The sequence below is a fragment of the Eubalaena glacialis genome, chromosome 1, assembly GCF_028564815.1.
Source record: "Eubalaena glacialis isolate mEubGla1 chromosome 1, mEubGla1.1.hap2.+ XY, whole genome shotgun sequence".
Lineage (NCBI taxonomy): Eukaryota > Metazoa > Chordata > Mammalia > Artiodactyla > Balaenidae > Eubalaena > Eubalaena glacialis.
Genome location: NC_083716.1, coordinates 215667044 through 215687477, shown reverse-complemented (window position 1 = coordinate 215687477; position 20434 = coordinate 215667044). Strand labels below are relative to the sequence as shown.

General features: G+C 34.9%; 1 protein-coding gene and 1 pseudogene across 2 annotated transcripts in view; one reads left to right on the top strand and one right to left on the bottom strand.

The window, feature by feature from the left end:
* Window positions 1–20434, top strand: part of ERBB4 (erb-b2 receptor tyrosine kinase 4) — a 1117451-nt gene that overhangs the window by 400327 nt on the left and 696690 nt on the right. The window lies entirely within an intron of this gene.
* The window catches only part of LOC133081603 (NAD-dependent protein deacetylase sirtuin-7-like), a 76447-nt pseudogene that overhangs the window by 46223 nt on the left and 9790 nt on the right, over window positions 1–20434 (bottom strand).

Below are 20434 nucleotides of genomic sequence, written 5' to 3'. Positions count from 1 at the left end.
TGGGCCATCATCAGTTTATTGTAGACTGATCAGAAAAATTCTAAGAGTGAAAATTTTCATCGCTTGTTTTAAGATTTTTAAAAATAATATTCAGTATCTTATCCATGTAGTAGATCGAGTTGAATTCCAGACCTCTTTAGAAACACCAGCAAAAGACTCTAGGCTTTGCAGCAATTACCAAGTAAATTAGTGGAAAATGATGTCTTGTTTAGCTTTTCTCTTTTTTAATGAATAGTGCCTTTATATCATTTATCCTTTTTTCTTTGATTGTCGTATTATATAAACTGGAAAACATAGTTATGGGGTGGTGGAGTAACTAAGAGAGAAAGAGAATTAACATGAAATATTAGTATATGTACAGCATATACTAGTATATATGAAGCCTAAATTTATTTCTCAGCATGCTGATGTTAAGTTTGTAGGAAAAGAGGAAATAAAGCAGAAAACATTCCATAAAATTGGTTTTAGTTCTTTCTCGAAGATAAGAGATTCTTGTTCTGAGATTCCAACAGAAGGAGATAAACTGAATTATAGCCTGTTTTGCACATTGTTTACAGAAGAATGCTGATGTCAGTAAAAAGTTTTGGCATCTCTGCCCTCAAATGCTATGGCAAGGAAACACATATTTGGAGAAACCAAGGGAAATACCAAAGAGAGTTATTGTGTTGTTGTTACCATAAAAATGTTTTAACTGAAGTTTAAAAAAGTATCATTTCCTTAATGTGTTATATGATTAGAAGAGAAGTGACATTGCTATTTTTCCTAACATTTTATTATGAACATTATCAAACAGAGCAAGTTTGAAATATAGCCCCAACCTAGATTTTAGCATTAACATTTTAGTATACTTGTGTTATCATGTTTCTGTCCATTGCATTTCAAAATGAATTGCAGAAATCAAGACACCTCTATCTAAACACATTAGAATATATACTTTTAATGTAGCTTAGTATTTGTTTACATTATTTTAAAATTTTTCAGTAAAATTTATATGCAATGAATTGTATAAATCTTAAGTATACATTCATTGTATTTTATCAGATACATACAGCTGTGAAATGCAAACCTCTTTCAAGATACAGACATTACCATTACTCTGAAACATTCCCTCGTGACCCTTTCCAGTGTATCCCACCTCCTACCTCCAGAGATAAGCACTGTCCTTATTTCCTTCCACCACAAATTAGTTTTGCATCTTCTAGAATTTCATTTGAATTCAAATAATACACTATATTCTCTTGTGTAAGGCTTCTGTTCAGGATAATGTTTTTAAAAATTATTCATGTTGCTGCATGTATGAGTTAATTGATCTTTTTCATTGCAGAGTAGTAGTCTATTATATGAATACACTATATTTCATTTATTGATTTTTCCTTTTGATGAACAGCTTTGTTATTATGAATAAACTGCTATAAGTATACTTTATAGTCTTTTTATGAACATAGGTTTTCATTTTCTTGGTAGATACCTAGGAGTAGAATTGTTGGGTCATAGAGTAGATGTAATGTTTGAATTTTTTATGAAATTCCTGGACTTTTATCTTCCAAACTGATTGTACCATATCACATTCCCACAAACAAAACTAGTAGCTCTGTATTTTCACCAACATTTAGTATTGTTATTTATGCAATGATGGAAAATGGAAGCATAAACTAATGAGAAAATCTTAAGTCATATATTAGTTACTGTGGGAACTAGGTCTAATTCATAATAGAATATTTTTACCACTAGATTGCACTGATTATTCAGTGTTAAGGTTTAGTGGTGATTTTATTCATCTGTTATGCATTTCTAAATCATTTATGGCCATATAATTAAAAGGACTAGAGCACTATGGCTGGATTAAAAATAAGCACTTCTTTTGTTTTTTCATTCAAAATTTACTTTAAATATATAAGGTTTTTCCTTCTTATCTAAAGATGTATATTTTTTTCCTTTATCAGTAGGTAAAACAAAAAGATTAAGAAGGTGATCCTCTAAGAACTGTAGATTTTTACCAATATGAAACCGTAGAGGTAGAAATGCTCAATTACAGACACAACTCCTAATAAAAAATAGTTTAGAATTTGGCAGAACATTTTCCTAGTTTTAATTTTTTATCATTAATACTTACATCAAACTGTGAGAGAAAAGGAGGCATTATGGTTATAGAGGAATTATCCTGATGGTATTTCACAAGGTGGCTACTCCTATTTAGAAGCAAAGATAACTGAAAATTCAGGCAGATAAGTGTGGTAGTAATTTCCGGTAAAGTTAATTATTTTAGTACAAAGATTTTTCATGGGGAAGTATTAATAAATAAAATATCATCAAAACTATCCTTTTATACTCAGTGAATAATAAATATAAAGATAGGTGAATGAAGGAGATTCTAAAGATATATTTCAATGTGATCTTGATTATATAGCAGATGAAGATTAAAGACGTTTTAAGTTATTATTTTGGTTTTTATTTTAAGCAGTATTCAATCTTTTAATGCTAAAACTCTGGTGCTACAATCTTCTGGATGTGACATATATGAATAATTATAGGACATTAAATATTACTTTTCTGTAATGCCTATTTTTCCTCTTTTCAATTTTATTTCACTCTCGGCTTTGTAAGCATTTGCAGTGCCTCTTTGGAATTTTGTTACCTGTCTTTTGAGTTTGTATTTTCAAATATACACCTAGTGGTAATTGCTTTTGAAATCAAGTGCTTCTTCCTCCCCAACCGAATCCAAGTTAGAGCTAAGTTTGTGGTGATGTCTCATAAAGGTCGAGGTATCAATTAAGAAGAGGTCATCAGGACGTCAGAAGGTCTTAGGCGTCAGGAGAAAATAGTTGAGTAACTTTTGATTAAGAAAATCCATGAAAAGTCTCTCTATTTCTCTGAAGAAAGAAAAATCCTTAGGCCTAGACCCATGAATTTCCAGTAGAATTTGGGATTTGATGCACATCTCTTTTCCCTTAAGAGGAAGATACAGAATGCCAACGTGTAACCACACCATGATTATAATGTAACAAAACTGTGAACTTTAACACTAAAGTGGCACAGAAAAATTATTTTATCTTTCAGTTTTTTGTTCACATCCGTATACATTTATAATACTTTTTGTGTGTGATAAATACAGATTTTAAAAAATGTTTCATTTGACTACAGGGGACTCATGTGGATAAAGAGTCTCACTTCTTTACTAGGGAATAAAAAGAGGGCACAATTATGAGCCACTTGATTATAAATCAATTTTTTTGATTATTATTAATTTTGAATAAGAGTTGGCCACCTCCATCTTCCCCAGGGCCCCCCTCCCTGGGCTTATAGCTATCACACAGGTTTGTGAAAGGATGCAGATGAGCCTGAAGCTCCCAGCTCAGTGCTCATTATGCTTGGTGTGACACTAACTGGTCCTTGGCTCATTTGAATAAGTTGAACCCAAAGTGTATAAGAATTATCCACCCTGCTGAGGAAAGGGTGGTGCTAAAATCAAGAGTAGAGGTTCAGCTAGATAAAAGGATGATTAATGAAAAGAGGAGAAATGGAGAACTAGGAAGACAATGCAGTTGGACCTAACATGGATTTGTTATTGGAAGCCTGTGTTAAAGGAAAGAATCTGAGTTAAAGCTTTGGACATAGAGTAACCCTAAAAATAATGCCTATCCATTATTTAGTAAATTTTCAGTTTGCCAGTTTGATAGAATAATTGAAATTATATTAGCTAACTGTTTCTTGATTGATTGATTGATTGATGGGCACGGTCGGTGGGATCTTAGTTCCCCGACTAGGAATCGAACCCGTGTCTCCTGCAGTGGAAGCACAGCGTCCTAACCACTGGACCACCAGGGAAGACCCCTGTTCCATTTTTAATGATGTTTGGAAATTTGGCTCTGAGTATGTTCCATATTGAATATGGATGTACACAGCGTTTCAGAGTAGTTCCAGCAATTACTGGATTGGAAAATAGTGCTAGTAAAATTATTTTAGTTCCATCTACTTGTTTAAACTGGTTGCCCTGCCTTCCTTATGCAGTGATCTTTTCTTTAATTGTGCAGCCTTTCATTAATGCACCGGTGAGGATGATAGAAAACAATTCATTGATGTAATTGCAACTAGCCTGTCATACACAACTTGGGAAAGCAGCAAATCCCAAAGCATGGGGTCCACATTATGCAACTCGGCTGGCATTTAGATGAGTTCCTTTTCATTGAAAATATATTAACTCTAATCCTTTTAAGAGTATAAGTAATACAAATAAATCTACGTTGTGCAAATATACATGTGTTTTCTAACCTCAGTAATTTTAGTTAAGAAGTAAATCTGGGCTTCCCTGGTGGCGCAGTGGTTGAGAGTCTGCCTGCTAACGCAGGGGACGCGGGTTCGAGCCCTGGTCTGGGAAGATCCCACATGCCGCGGAGCAACTGGGCCCGTGAGCCACAATTACTGAGCCTGCGCCTCTGGAGCCTGTGCTCCACAACAAGAGAGGCCGTGATGGTGAGAGGCCGGCGCACCGCGATGAAGAGTGGCCCCCGCTTGCCACAACTAGAGAAAGCCCTCGCACAGAAACGAAGACCCAACACAGCCAAAAATAAATAAATAAATAAATTAATTAAAAAAAAAAAAAAGAAGTAAATCTACAGTAGCAATTAGTTTGCCGTTTTAGATATTGAGAAGAGTGTAAGGATCAAGAATAAGGAAGTACTTGAAAGATAATGATGTTATAGAATTGCATAATATATGGGATTCAGATCTGTGTGAGTTATCTCTTTTGCGTAAAAAGTTACCCCAAGATTTAGCACTTTAAAAAAGCAAACACGTGTTATCTCACAGATTGAGAGTCAGATTAGGAGAGTGGTTTAGCCGTCAGTCTAACTCAGTGTCTCTGCGGAGGTGGCAGTCAAGCTCTTGGCTGGGGCTGTGGTCACCTCCAAGCTTGATTAGGAGAATGTGATTCCAAGCTCACTCACATTGTTCACAGGCATCAGTTTCTTGTCAGCTGTTGGCTGGAGACCTATTTTTCTCATTATTTGGACATCTCCATAGGCTACCTGAGAAAAAAGAAAACATGAGAGAGAGACAGAGAGTGCAAGAGCATCCAAAATGGGAGCCTGATGCCTCAAACTTTTTACATTCTAACCACAGAGGTAACATATCATCACTTCTACCATATTCTGTTCATTTAAAATGAGTCACTAAGTCCAACCCACATTTAAACGGAGGGGAATTGAGCTATACCTCTTAAAGGCAGAAGTGTCAAATAATTTGTGGATATATTGTTTAAACTACCACATGGACTTTGAATTTTAAAGATAGATATGAATTTCCTCCATGTATTTCACATATGAGAAACTCAAGGCCCAGTGAAAAATGATTTATGCAAAGATGCAGAGACATTTGAGATAGAGCTAACATCCCCCAACTGCCTGCTCTTTGAAAAGTGTGTCTCTATGTGCATGTTTGCAAACAGATCTCATCTATATAAAAGTCATCAGAGAATACTTAAGTTTCTGGATAATTGATACTCTTTTAAATGACAACATTGGGTCTAATCATGTTAGAAAAGTACATTCTTCCTTCCTGCCTCTTCAAAAATACTATATTGGCCACAATTCACCAAGATTCATTGATCATGCAACGTCATCATTAGGAGCATCATTTATATCATATGAGCAAACAGTGATATAGTCCTGGTCTGTTGTTTTCTCCTACACTGATGTTCCAAGTCCATAGTATCAGGGGTGACTATGAAGGCTACAAATGTAAGCCTGGGACCAGATCATGAAGGACCTGATGTGCCATGATAAGAAGTATGACATGTTCCCTGAGATCAGTGAGATTTCATGGGTGTGTTTTTGCAGGGAAGTGACATCAAGACTTGCATTTTAACACCATTATTCTGATGAACATATGAAGAAAAGATTAGCAACAAGAAGGGTTAAAGCCAAGGAGATCAGTTAGGAGTCGACTGTAATTGTAGTTAAAATAATGATGGTCTGAGCTAACCTAGTAACAATGGGCCTAACAAAGGTGGATTATTTTCAGAGATATTAGGGAGATAGTGATCCACTTGGTGAAGGAGGGAAAGGATTCCTTCAAGTCTTTGTCTTGGACAATTGATTGGAAGGAGGTATCATTCATTAAGCTAAGGAATTAGAAGAGAGACATATTTTTAGATAAAATTATCCTACTAGTGAAAAGTGATAAAATACAAAAAAACTTATTTGCTTACTTTACCAAGGAGACAATGAAAAATAAACAAATACTGTTTTCACAATTAGATAAGCTGTACAATCAACATTGATTTTTCTTTGGTCTTATGTTGAAAATAATATTCTGTAGTTTGAACTATTTGAATACTGAATACAATAATAGGCTTGGTTGGGCATGTGTGCATTCCCTCCCTCGGGCTGACAGTTCTTGATGTCTGTGCTGACTGAGACAATTTAGAGGGATGGACTGAATTGTTTTCCTATCCACCACTTCTATTTATACAGAATTTACACTTGATTGTAGTGACGCCAATCATGGCAGAACTGATCAAATTCAGCTCCCCTGCTGACGAACTCAGCCAATAAGCCATTCATGACTGACAGGCGTTCCTGCTTTCCTTTCCTTTTTTTTCCCCCCACTCTTAAACACACTGGAATTTATGAGACACCTTCCTTTATGCTCCCACATCTATGTCCGTTAAGAGGAAATGCCAGGGAGGGTTTGTTTGAGGCAGAGCAACAGCTTACATTTAGCCCTCTCCACACTTTCCTCCTCCCTCTGCATAAATACGAGGCCCAGGAGAACTAGAACCAAGCTTCTTGACTTTGTGTGTATCATGGACACTTGTGCTAGTCTTGTGAAGCCTGGGCACTCTGTTCAGAAAAATGATTTTAGATACATCAAATAAAATATATAGGGTTACAAAGCATACCAGTTATATTGAACTGGTTATCAAAATAGTATTTACAATTTTCCTGATATAGTAATATGTATATATATATTCATTTCATAATTCATTAAATTAAGAGTTCTAGCAGTGAGTCTAATAACTAATATAATTTCAAAGTAGTAATGTCAATAGTATTTTGAGATATCTATAACAACTGCAATATAATAGGGCAATATCTCTGACTTTTATTGATGACAACTGGCAGACACTTTAAACTATTCGATACTGTGATTTGTTGACTACATTTGTAATTGAAGGAAATGTTAAATTTCAGTTAGAGTTCAGTGAAAATTAAGAAGCATTTTTTCTTTCCCACCACAAGTTCATGGACCCCTGAATTCTGTGGCCGTCAGTTTAAAAACCTCTGTTGTAGGACAGTGCTTCTCAAGTTTTAATGTGTGTGAGAATTATCTGGAGAGCTTGTTAAAACACAGATTTATGGGTCCCTTCCCAGGAGATGCTGAGGTGGGGACGAAGAATATATATTTTAAACATCTATTCAATGTGATTTTCATGTATCAGGTTCCAGAATTATCCTTCAAGAAATAAAAGCTTAAGATATAGAATAATATTTATAAAGACATTGGGATGGGATATAGCTATTTGTAAGTCATTACCCTGTGTCAACATTCCAGCTTTTGTATCTTCTCTATAATAATAATTATTGTTTGTTGTTATTATAAAATTGTTATATAGAGAAACTACATATAGGATATTTAGGATATGTATAAAATATATTATATATAAATTATTATAGAAATAATAATGATTATTATTTGTTGCATCATAATTATTCTGTGAACAATATGATTTTTTAAAAGACAATCTTTAGGATATCTAACAAAATAAAGCATAGAGAGGGGTAATAATCATAAATGCAATGCAGTGTAGTCCTGTGACATTGAAATCATTTCAGTAATTTTACAGTACATTTGAACTGCAGCACCATTCATCTGCTGAATTTCCATTAACTTTGCTTAAAATCTCTCTGTCCACAAAGAAGCACAAGTGTCAAGTTTCTCCTTCATGCTCAGAGACCTGGCTTGAATCACAGTGCTGCAGAAGATAATTGCTATTAATTAAAACATTCCTATCAGGATGTGTTTTGTTTTAATGCATACTGAACATGTTCATAACCTCTGCTGTCTCCATTATTGGAAAAGAAAAATAAGAGAGTACTGTTCTTTGACTCTCCCCATCTCTCCTGGGGTTTCCCTAGTGTCATTGAACAGCCTTTTTGATTGGCTGGTACCTTAAAAAAAAAAAAAAAAAAAAAGCAGTAGGGGAACAATATTACAACACATTGCAGAATAGGCTCATTATTGTCAAATTAGATTCACTGACCTTCACTGCCATTTACCAGGAAGAGACAGGCAGCATATCAAGGATGGTTTGCAGTGAGTAAATCCGCACTAAGTGCCACTCAGCTGTAACTAGCACCCTTGTGCTATTTTAACTTGTAGGCTTTTAAACTGATAGCCTATTAATACATAGGCTTATGTGAGTAATATATACAGAAGTCTATGCATGTACGTTTTTATATTTGAAGTAAATTGTATTCCAGGAGACACCCCCCCCACACACACACACAATCAGTAATTATAGGTGAAATCTACAGCAGAAAGAAACCTCAAATCAAAAATTCCAGTTTTAGAGATTTCTTTGACCAACCTCTCTACCTCTATATTGTGTAACTAATATAAGATCACGCATATTTTCTTTTGCAAAATTAAAAAAATGGCTTTATGAAAAATTAACTACATTGTCTTTATTTTTTTTTTTTACTTCCCAGAGCTTTTAGGGAATATACATTTGGGAGCCACTGTGGTCTCAGTCGACTGCATCCATCCGAATAACTTAGAGGCTACTAAATACACAAATCCCCAGATTTCTTCAAGATCCAATGAATCATTGTCTTTTCAATACACATTTGAGGTGATACTTTTGTGTACTGGTTTTGAGAACCACTTTGGAGGTTACACAAAAGTCTCAGCTTCCTTTACTGGTAGTACAGTTTGGTTGTAAAAGTCTGGGCTTCGGATTTCAGTACTTGTAATATTATAAGGATTTATTAAATACTTATTGCATAAATGTATGTGAATATATGAATGACACAAAACTTGCCTACAACACTTACTGGTAATGTGATCTATGCAAGTTACTTGAGCTCAGTTTCCTCATCTGAAAATTGGGAATAATAACAGTACTTTTCTACTTTGCGTTGTAATGATTAAATGCAATAATTTCTGTAAGGTGCTCAGCAAAGAGCTGGACAACTCTAAGAACTCAATAAATGTTACCTACTGTTACCACTTAAAAAGTATTTTGACTTTATCAGTAAAATGTTAATAGATTAATATCTGTTTATCCTACGTTTAGGAAAACTGCAAGGTTTCATATACAGCAATGGGAATGATAATGCTTTATGAACTGAAATGTACCACAAAAATATATGGTATTAGTAAAAAGGAGATGGGAGCTCTGTGTGATATAATTTAATATGAATATGTGCATAAATTATAACAGTTGAATTTAAAAGGAATAAAAATATAACATGCTGTTGGCCATAGCACATTGTATTTTCCTTTTCATAGGATTTACGGTACTCTAAATCAGAAATTGTTTGTGTCCTACTTCTTCATAGATTCTATGCCTATCAAAGAACATGGATTTTATTGAGGTCAGTAAGTAGCCACTGAAGGATGTTTCTAGGGTTTCTGTTTGGCAAGCTTATAGGAGGCCTTTGTCCTACTGGCAGCCTCTATTCTTCTCTCTTATTTTGGGTAGCAGGTGCCTCCAACTTTTGGCAGAGGGAGTTTTGACTCTGGAAATCTAATATGGGCTTAATGTACAGAGAACCCAAGAAAGAAAAAAAATGAACTTTTGCCGAGATTTATTTTTAGAAAAGAGACAAATGAACTTTAATAGTTTCAGTAGCCTACTCAGTTAGTTAATATTTTCCACAGTAATGCTGCATAACAAACAATCTCAAAACTTAGTGGCTTGAAATAACAAAACTTTCATTCCCAATCATATGTCTGTGGATTAGCTGATCTAGTCGGGGCCTGGTTTCAAGTTGCACATTTTCCCCAAGTGTCTCTCATCCACCTTGAGAGCTGTTCTTCCCATAAGGATGATAGAAGTAAAATATGGGGCCATGGAACATGTGATGCCTCTTAATGCCCGGGCTTAGAATTAGCACACTCTTTTTTCTGCACATATTCTGTTGGCCAGATTCTGTCACAAGGCCAAACCCAGTATTAGTTGGGCGGGGAAGTGCACTCTACCTATATACAGAGAGAGGCAGTGCAAAGTCACTTAACAAAGGGGCATGAATCGCCCCCCACCCTGACCCCCAGGAAGGGACAGGAGACAGCTGGGTGTCAGGAGGGAGAAACTGAGAACAAAAGTGCAATCCACAACTGCCAATAGCCTAATTTACCAAGACAAGGGGAGTCAGGAATCTGGAAGTGGGAAGTGTGGAATGTGGTTGGCTGAGCTGTGCTTTCTTCACTCTCCTGGAGAGCAAAGTGCGTGGCCATAAAAACCCGCAGGATCACGTGCAGGAAGGTTAGAGACTACAAACACTACATTTGTTCTAAGATTTTTGGAGCCCAAAAAGCTAAAGAAAAGAAGATGAGTTTCTTAATATCAGTGTTAGAATGTTGAAATCTCCCTTTTAATGCTTACTTTTAAGAAAAATAAACTTGGTAATAATCTACGTATTTATTATCACTGGTAGGAATGAAATTGTCAAATAGAGCATATTTATACAGTTAAGATATTCCAGGGGTAGAGAAAAAATAATTTAAATTATTCATGGTTTGGGAGAAATGATAATTAAGAAGCTACCAGGTGTTAGATGGAAACTTAGTTACTAGGGACAGCTCCCTAAAATATTTATCTGTTGAAGAGATAGCTGTTTTCTGTAGTTCTTACTATGGTGGAGACTAAAAAATAGGCCTATGCCTATTTTCACAAAGTGGTGGTATGTGTTGAATCATGTCATCATGTATCTCCTTTTTCAAATCAATATGTGCTTTTTTCACACCTGGTACTTTCTTCTACAAACTCTAACTTGCCGGGTAACTCTGACTTTGAAAAAATATATATATACACACATACACATACATATATAATTCATGTGGAATGTGGACAATGGAGCTCATTCATTCTATTGAGTTTAAAATATATCATTGTTCTTCAAAACATTTTTCTGTGCAGCTAATTATAATGTGGCATTTAGTGTGCTCAGTGGAAGTCAGGAACTATAACAATGGATTTGCTTTTTTAAAATAATTTGATCATTAACTGAGAGTTGAAGATTGAGTAAGAAGTTAGTTTAGTGAAGAAAGGTTAGAAATAATAGTGCCCCTGCAGTGAGAAGAGTGTAAAGGCCTGAAGGTGAGAGAAACTGGGAGAAATTCAGGATGGCAGGAGTGAAGAGTTGGTAGGATTTGGGGGTAGGTGATGCTGAGTTGTAAGGCTGGACAGGTAGAGAGGCTAGATGATGCATGGCCTTTAACGTCTTTCATCATCAAAGCTCAGGGAAACTATTGACAGATTTTAAGTACAAGGTGCTGCAATGATAAGATTTATGTTTTTTGTTTTTTTTTTTAATCATGTTTTTAAAAGAAGTCTTATGGCAGTATGCAAAATGCTTTGGATGAATTCTGTTTAGATGGATGCCATAGCAATCTGGACAATAGATGACAGGGGTATAGTCTAGGGTATACTAGTCGGGTTGCAGAGAAATGAGGACAAGAAAAGCTATTTTACATATGGAATCACAGTGACTTGTTAACGTATGTGCTGTGAGGCAAGGGAGAATGCTGAGTGGAAAATAACTCAGCATTCAGCCTAGAGTAGCAAAGGGCTATTAGTGGTCATTCACTGAATGAGGACTCGTAAGAAGGAGAGAAGCTCATTTTGACAAAATGACGCTTTTAGTTTTGGACCTTTAAGTTTTGAAGTGTCTTTAGACGTTTGAATGGAAGTGTGCATGAGGCAGTTAGATGTATGGGTAAAAGCTCAAAAGAGTGATGTGGGCTAAAGATAGAAATATGGGCACCACTAGTATATGGATAATAATGAAGGCCACAAGCATAGATGAGATTGTTCAGGGAGAGAATAGAGAGAATATAAAATAAGAGAAGAGGGTCTAAGTTCCACAGGAAACTATTTAAATGGCAGACGAAGGAAGGGTCACTTGCAAGGAAGACTGAAAGGAAAGTCCAGAGAGAAATAAGAAAACAAGGGTAGTAAACAGATGAGGGCAGTAGAAAGCAATACATTCTGTAAACCTGATTAATGACAGCTACCAATTATCTGAGTCCTAGGATGTGCTAAACACTATTTATGCCAACTATGTGGATTATTTTATTTAATCATCATGGAAACTCTAGAGTATGTTAACTCCCTTTTATAGAGGAAACTATGCTTTATACTCTGAAACCATGTATCTTGTCATTCCGGAAAACAGATGCAAATTAGAAAGCTTAAAAATGTTGAATACAATATTCCATTTTCTTTCATATGTGATAGATGAAATATTTATTTTATTTAATCCAGACTTGGTTGTGCTAACCTTCCACAAAGTGGGTACCAACTTATGGAACTGATATTTCAGTTGGAGAAAGAGTTATGGTCAATATTACTGTCATTATTTTTAAGTGGCAGAGACAACCATTCTTCCTGAACAACCTGCTATGAAGGCCAAGCATGCATGAACAGAGTTTAGTGCCATAATCAAATAAAACTTACATTGAAGGTTATCTCACATGAATTTAATGATATGTATAATTGTTATTCTACTGCATGATAATTATGCATGAATGTAAGCAGCTCTTGTAAATGATGGTAATTTGTATGAGTTTAGCACAGGCAAACCAAGCACAAGCAGAATGAATCTAGCAAAATAATGGGTACTCTCAGGAGGTGAGAGGTATGAGGGGTGTCTGTGTTCTTCAGTAGAGTCTCAAAATGAGCTCCTCTTAGAGGAAAAAGGTAGACAAAGGGGGATTGAGGAAGAAAAAGTGAAAGTGTGGAAGAGGAGAAAATTACTGTTACTAATTGTTATGGGTAGAATTGTGTCACCTTAAAGAGATATATTAAAGTCCTAATTCCTAATACCTCTGAATGTGACCTTATTTGAAAGTAGGTCATTGCAAATGTAATAAGTTAAAATGAGGTCGTATTGGACAAATAGACAACTAAGCCAATATGAGCAGTGTCCTTATAAAAAGACAGTCATGTAAAGACAGCGACACAGAAAGACCATGTGAAGATGGAGGTGGAAAGTAGAGTCATGCTGCCACAAGCCAAGGAATGCCTGGGGCAAGAAGTGGGAAGAATCAAGGAAGGATCCTTTCATAGAATCTTTCATAGGGTCTGGCCCTGCCGACACCTTGATTTTGAAATTCTAGCTTTCAGACCTGAGAGGATCAGTTTCTGTTTTTCTAAGCCACTCAGTTTGAGGTACTTTATTACGGTAGCACTAGGAAACTAATTCACTAGTTTTGCAAGTTCCATCTCCACCTCTGATTATGGGCAAATTTGGGTATTTTATACATGAACACGTATTAGTTGCTTTCTGCTTGCCTAGTATTTCTTTAGCTACTGAAGGAAACATTGCTGAACAAGATAAACACAGTCCCTGCCCTGCAAGAGCTTATTGTCTATGACTTTGATGTTCCTATTTCCATGGTACTTCATGTTATACTGGAACAGCTGTTAAGTTGTATTGGAATAATTTGTTGCCATGTCTGTCTCCCCAACACAATAGTGAAATCTTAAGGGCAGGGGCCTAATAAGTGCTAAAAAAATAAATTCTTACTGAATGAAAAAAAAAAAAGAATGAATGAATGAATGAATTCCTTTTGGGGGTAAAAGAAAATAGACATTTTTATTGTTTAATGATGAAGCAGGGATAATGGAAGGGTGTGTGTGTGTACATGTTTTATTTCTTTAAATATAAGAACATCTTGGTATCTCTGACCATTAAGAATAGGACACGTGAAACATCTTCAATGGTATATACTACTGTGCTGCTGTTTCTATCTTCCTGTAAGTTAGCAAAACATTTTTCCTCTTGTAGACTTTGTTGTCTTCGAATATTATTGGATTTTATAAGTTGTTTATTTTCTCGTAAAATTTACAACACCTTTTAACTTTTTATGACCCATTTCATTTTATGAATCCATAAAAACAATAAATAGTTTTAAAAGAAAAAGAATTCATATAATGATCCTGATGGTTTGAAAGTTCTGTGTGAAGGTATGTGAAGATGATACTTCAAGCAGCTGTTAGAGGTTTTACCAACAGGCAAGGCATGAAAAGATAAATTACCCTTTCCATGTATCATTTGCATGAATTTGGCAAATCAAAAGTAAAGGTAAAATATAATAGTTTAATTGTTATTTATCAATTTGTGGTATGTTTGATCTATAAATTCTGTTAAAAAAGCAAGTATGTTTTCTTTATCTTTGATGTCTCCTCTTTTCTTCACCTCTCCAGCCCTCCTTCATCTCCAGGACTTTGCAAAGTACATAGTAGATTATATTTCTTATGATTCCTTCTCCTGTTATCAAGAGAAAATGATGCCATTTCATATGTTTTTCTCTCACATTTATTTTCAAACTGTGAGGGAATTCTGAAAATGATAATAACTTGATTGTTCTTGTACCTCACAAAGATGATACACAAATACACACACCCCTATTGATACTTCCTCCCCTTTTGGGTTATACTAGGTGTGCTGGAGGTACCTGCTCACATACATATTCCTCTTTGTAGGTATAATTCCCTGAATCCAGCTAGTTTTAGTCTACATTCATTGCAGGGGAAAAATTGGAATAAAGCTGTGTATGCCTAAAGCTGCAACAGAGTTTGGGACCAATTATGCCGCTGTAACTTTTCTCTAAGTCGAAGGAATGTTCTTTGGGAATTGTGCTGCCCCCTGGTGATGCACAGAGTAATAGAATAGAACCTTTGAATGAGTTTAATAATATGTATTCTTCATTAATAAAAGCAAATTCTGACACTGAGTCTGCAAAAAACAAAGTAATTCAATAAACAAGAATAAAGACAATTAGCCTGAGACGATTAAGGATGCCACCTCCTCACCACTGCAAATGTGAAGGAACTTTGTGTCACTGCAGTTTCTCCAATTGAGGGTGACTAGTGAGCTCCAAACAGAAGATGAGAGCAAACTTTACAACATTTTTCAAAGTAACAGGATTTTATTTTAGTGGATGTGATTTTTCTTCTGAGAAGTCTTATATCCTGAAGGAGATTTTCAGTACATAATCCCCAATTTATTTAATTCTGCTTGAGAAGATGCTTCTTTTCTTTCTTTCTCCGATGTTCACAGAGAGATTTTTAGAGTTGTGTACTATGGAAGTTAGAGAGTAGTTTGTGGATTCTTCATTTTTTTAAATCTCTGAACTGCATTGTTTGAATTTTATCCTGTGTGCTTTAGGAATAATAATTCTCATTTGATGTCCCACAGCTTAGTGCTATTTAGAGGCTCTCTAGATGATTTTGAACATAGAATTTTAGAACTGGCGGTGACTTTAGAGATCATCTTATCTCTAACTCTTAAATGGCTCTAGGTTGTCTAATTCCACATATTGTATTATGGAGAAATCCAATTATTTCATAATTATATTATAATTATTGTTTTAAAAGTGTGCAAACAACAACAACAACAAACAGGGCTTTTCTGTACTGACTAATTTTTTTCCCAGATATCCCTTCCCTTTATCCTGTACCTGTATTAGTTTTATCCTGTTTTAACCAATGTCCTCTTGACTAGGGATCCTTGGGTTTTGAGGGAGAGTTGGGGTGGAGAAGGGAAGTCTGGCACTATTCTGCAGCTGCAATTCTAAAACTATTGAGAAAGCAAATCTGGGGAAGTTCACAGACTTCACTGCACACACAGAATTGGTGTTTGTGCAATGTTAATTAAAAAACATTAAATAGAGTGAATGCCTGCAGTAGTTAGGGCCCGCTCTGCAAAAAGCCCCCTAGCTGTTCAGAGATAAATAACGTAGGGGTCCTTGAGAAGTTTAAGTGTTGCTGGCATTGCTGTGGAATTTCACTGCTTCAGAGCCAACACAGTGCTTTATGCAAGTTAAAGTCCCCAGGTGACACTTGGCCCTCAAGTGTGCTGACTTTTCAAAAAGAAGAAGGAATAGTGCATATTTTCAAATGAAGAATCATTACTTAGCTAAGAATTTTTTTTTGTATTTAGTACCATATGCTTCTAGAGTTCTCTTGTCAACAATTTTTGGCACCCGTGTGTTGGCTATTTATTTAATGTTGAGGTTGAAAACAGGGAGCAACAGAAGGCAGAGAATTGAATAAAAAAGAGCAAAGCAGTTCCCAGTCCGTGACTGTTCAGGATAACTAACAGACATGCTGTGCATTAATGGTCATTAAGCAGCCCAGTCTAAAAATATAACTGGCACTAGAATGAATAATTATTTCTTTACCTCAGCTAAATTTTTAGGCTGAAAGCTGGAGATATTGGCCAGAGCTAACTCAAGCAATAATATCAAGATGCCAGGATGATGTGAAGCTACATGAAACTGCAGGCTTCCATCAGACCTCCTTTATGAGAAAGGCAGCAGGAATGGGGCCCCCTAGTGGGGATACACTAGGAAGCACATATGGGCTATGCCCTTGGGCCATTGGAGAACCAGGGGGAGAACCAGACTCTTTTAAAAAAGCAGATTTTCTTTTTAAGTAGCTACATTTAACTCCATTTAACCAGAACTTGAAAGAAAAAAAATAAGATATTGCTCAGGATCTACTGTCCAATTATATAATCGACTGTTTAGCCAAATGTTCTTAAGTACCCATGCCAAGTTTCATGCTGTAGTTTTCTTACTGACCACAGAGCATTATGCTTGGGAATCCTTTCCATAAAGCTAGACAGTTTCATGAAGCCTTCTATGTAACATGAGGCACTGTGCCATTTGCACATAGCCTGTGAATGGAGAGTCCTATTCGATTTCTGCTCCTGACTAGCTGTTTGATCTTTGTTGAGCACTTTGACTTATCAGTCTCTGTTTTCTCATGTATATGTATAAACTGGACTTGATTATCTCTAAAGATCTTTGTGGTTCTTACATTCTGGTCATTAAAAATAACATGTAGGTTACATGTAAGCTGGGAATTCAGGACAAATTCTAACACTTCAACAACCACTTACCCATTCATCCATTCATCCAATCATTAAATATTTATTGGGTGCCTACTATGGGTCAAACACTTGTAAATGCTATAAATATAGCAGTGAACAAAATAGAGCCCTTGCCCTCACAGAGCTTACATTCTAGAGAAAGATATAACATGGCGGGTGATGATAAGTGATATGAAGTGTAATGATTTAGAACAGTGCTACTCAAAGTGCCAGGTGTAGACCAATGCCGGTCTGTTGCTGCACCACAGGATAAATTAATAAATTGATAACAAGTATTTAGAACATTTTATAGAAATGTTCAAAGACAAGTAAGATAGTCCTGGTCAGATCTTAGTGAGGAAGTGAAACATCATGAAAGACAATATCAGAAAAATGGCAGGCGTTCAAATTGCATCAGGGCCTTGTAGGTCAGGATAAGGACATTTATTCTGATTGACATGAGAAAGTATTGGAGATATTTGAACACAGGAGATAAATGATCTGATTTAAGGGTTAAAAATATAAAAATATTTTATATATGATATACAATAAACTAGATCTAAGGAGACAAGGAGAAAGGCAGGGGCATCAAATGAGAGCCTATTGCAATATTCAGATAGAGACCGCCTTTCATGAAGTAGGGACAGTCAGTCAGGTGGGGCTGATAGAGTGTCAAGTGGAGCCCACAGACATTCTGCAGGTAGAGCTGACCTGAAGATGTGTGTGTGTTTGTGTGTGTGTGTGTGTGACTTCGTTAGTGGTTTAAGACAAGAAAGGGGTCAGCTGACTAGATTTTTACCCCAGTAACTGGGTGAAAGGAGAACCATTTATTGAGATAAGAAGATGGAGTTGAAGGAAGTTAGAGGGTGGAAGTGGATAAGCCTTCTAACCCTTTCTAGTTGAAAGAAAATAAAAGATTTGGTATTAAAAGTAAAAGTGTTAGAGTAGACTTTCAAGTAAGTGCATGTAGGCTATCACCTATAGCACCTACCATGGACTTCTAGTATAATGCATAACTAGTAACAGTATAACTCTGTCATTCTAAATTTATAGAAGATAATGTGTCCTCAGCATATAAACATTTCAGCTTATTTATTGTACATTTTTGTTTGATTATAACATACTAATGCTAAATACAAATAATTTGAAACAAGTATTTGTAGACATCAACTAACTAGTACTATACTTCTGAATGATAACTACTTATGAAATTGGAACTGATTTTGACTCCTAGCTCTTCCACTAGTTAATTTTCTGGGTATATTATTTAACTTTCTGGGTCTTAGTTTCCTCTTCTGTAAAAAAAGAGATGATGATTATGATGATGATAATAATAGGTACTTAATGTGATTGTATGTGGAGTAAATGATAATGTTATATAAAGCACTTAAAATAATTTCTGGTACTACTAATATGCAGATGGAACAGACTATTAATAGTAATAATAATGTATTTCATATTAATAATTTCATAGTAATATACTTTAAAAATAATATTAGAAGAGATAAATTATCAGAAGCAATATTACACAATTATGTATAATATCAAATGGTATGAACTAGAAAACCTAGAGCATATATAAAAACTAGAATGAATATATATGTGTGTGTATATATATATAATGTATATAAATACACATGTAGATATAGCTATATACACATACATACACATGCACACTCATACACACACACACAATCATATTTCCTATTCAACTCAGGTGGAAAATTGGTTTACCATTGGACTTTCCTTTATAGATCGCTAGGTAATTCTTTTTTTAAAATTAATTTTTATTCACGTAAAGTTGATTTACAATGTTATGTTAGTTTCTGCTGTACATCAAAGTGAATCAGTTATATGCATACATATATTCACTCTGTTTTAGATTCTTTTCCCATATAGATCATTACACAGTAATCAGTAGAGTTCCCTGTGCTATACAGTAGGTTCTTATTAGTTACCTATTTTATATATAGTAGTGTGTATATGTCAATCCCAATCTCCCAATTTATCCCTCCTCCCCTCCCTTCCCCCTTGGTAATCATAAGTTTGTTTTCTTTCTTTTTTTTTTTTAATTTTTATTGGGGTATAATTGATTTAAAATGTTGTATTAGTTTCAGGTGTACAGCAAAGTGAATCTGTTATACATATACGTATATCCACTCTTTTTTAGATTCTTCTCCCATATAGGCCATTACAGAGTATTGAGTAGAGTTTCCTGTGCTATACAGTAGGTCCTTATTAGTTATCTATTTTATATATAGTAGTGTGTATGAGTCAATCCGAATCTTCCAATTTATCCCTCCCCCCTGCCTTACCCCTGATAACCATAAGTTTATTTTCTACATCTGTGACTCTATTTCAGTTTTGTAGATAAGTTCATTTGTAGCCTTTTTTTTAGATTCCACATATAAGCAATATGATATTTGTCTTTCTCTGTCTGACTTACTTCACTCAGTATGAGAATCTCTAGGTCCACCCATGCTGATGCAAATGGCATTATTTCATTCTTTTTTATGGCTGAATAATATTCTATTGTATATATGTACCACATCTTCTTTATCCATTCCTCTGTCGATGGACACAGGTTGCTTCCATGTGCTGGCTATTGTAAATAGTGCTGCAATGAACATTGGGGTGCATGTATCTTTTTGAATTATGGTTTTCTCTGGATATATGCCCAGGAGTGGGATTGCTGGATCACATGGTAGCTCTATTTTTAGTTTTTTCAGGTAACTCTTATATTCTATCTTTAGAATAATATATTTTTCTACTTTTCTTTCAGATGATTTAAAATACAATTTCTCAGTAGTTTATATTAAAATCAAGATAATGTTTTTATATAAAATGCTAATGTTTTACAAAATTCCAAGATTATCAAAAGTGTTAATAGTAACTGGAATTAGTATACACATTCCCATAAAAGAAATGGCAAAGCATAGAGTAAATATCTTATTTTTTTAAAAATTAAATATATATATATCCTTCCTGAAATAAAATTCATTTTTACATACAAAAATGCTTTATAGAATTTATAAATTTAGAAATTACAGGTAAACAAAAAAGGAAAATAGGTGTCAGCTGGGAATCTTCTAATCAGAGAGAAAACATTTTTACCATATTTTATTTCCTTCCCAATGAATATGTTTATACACATAAGCATATACATGCTCCCACATATTCTTAAAAAGTATCTTTGAAAAATAATTGATTTTGTTGAGGGATTTTATTTTATCTTTTTGAAATCATAACAATAAAAATTATACAATTACATGAGACTGTCCCTCAAAAAAGTAATGCATTTTAAAATCAAATTCTATAGTTATTATTTGATT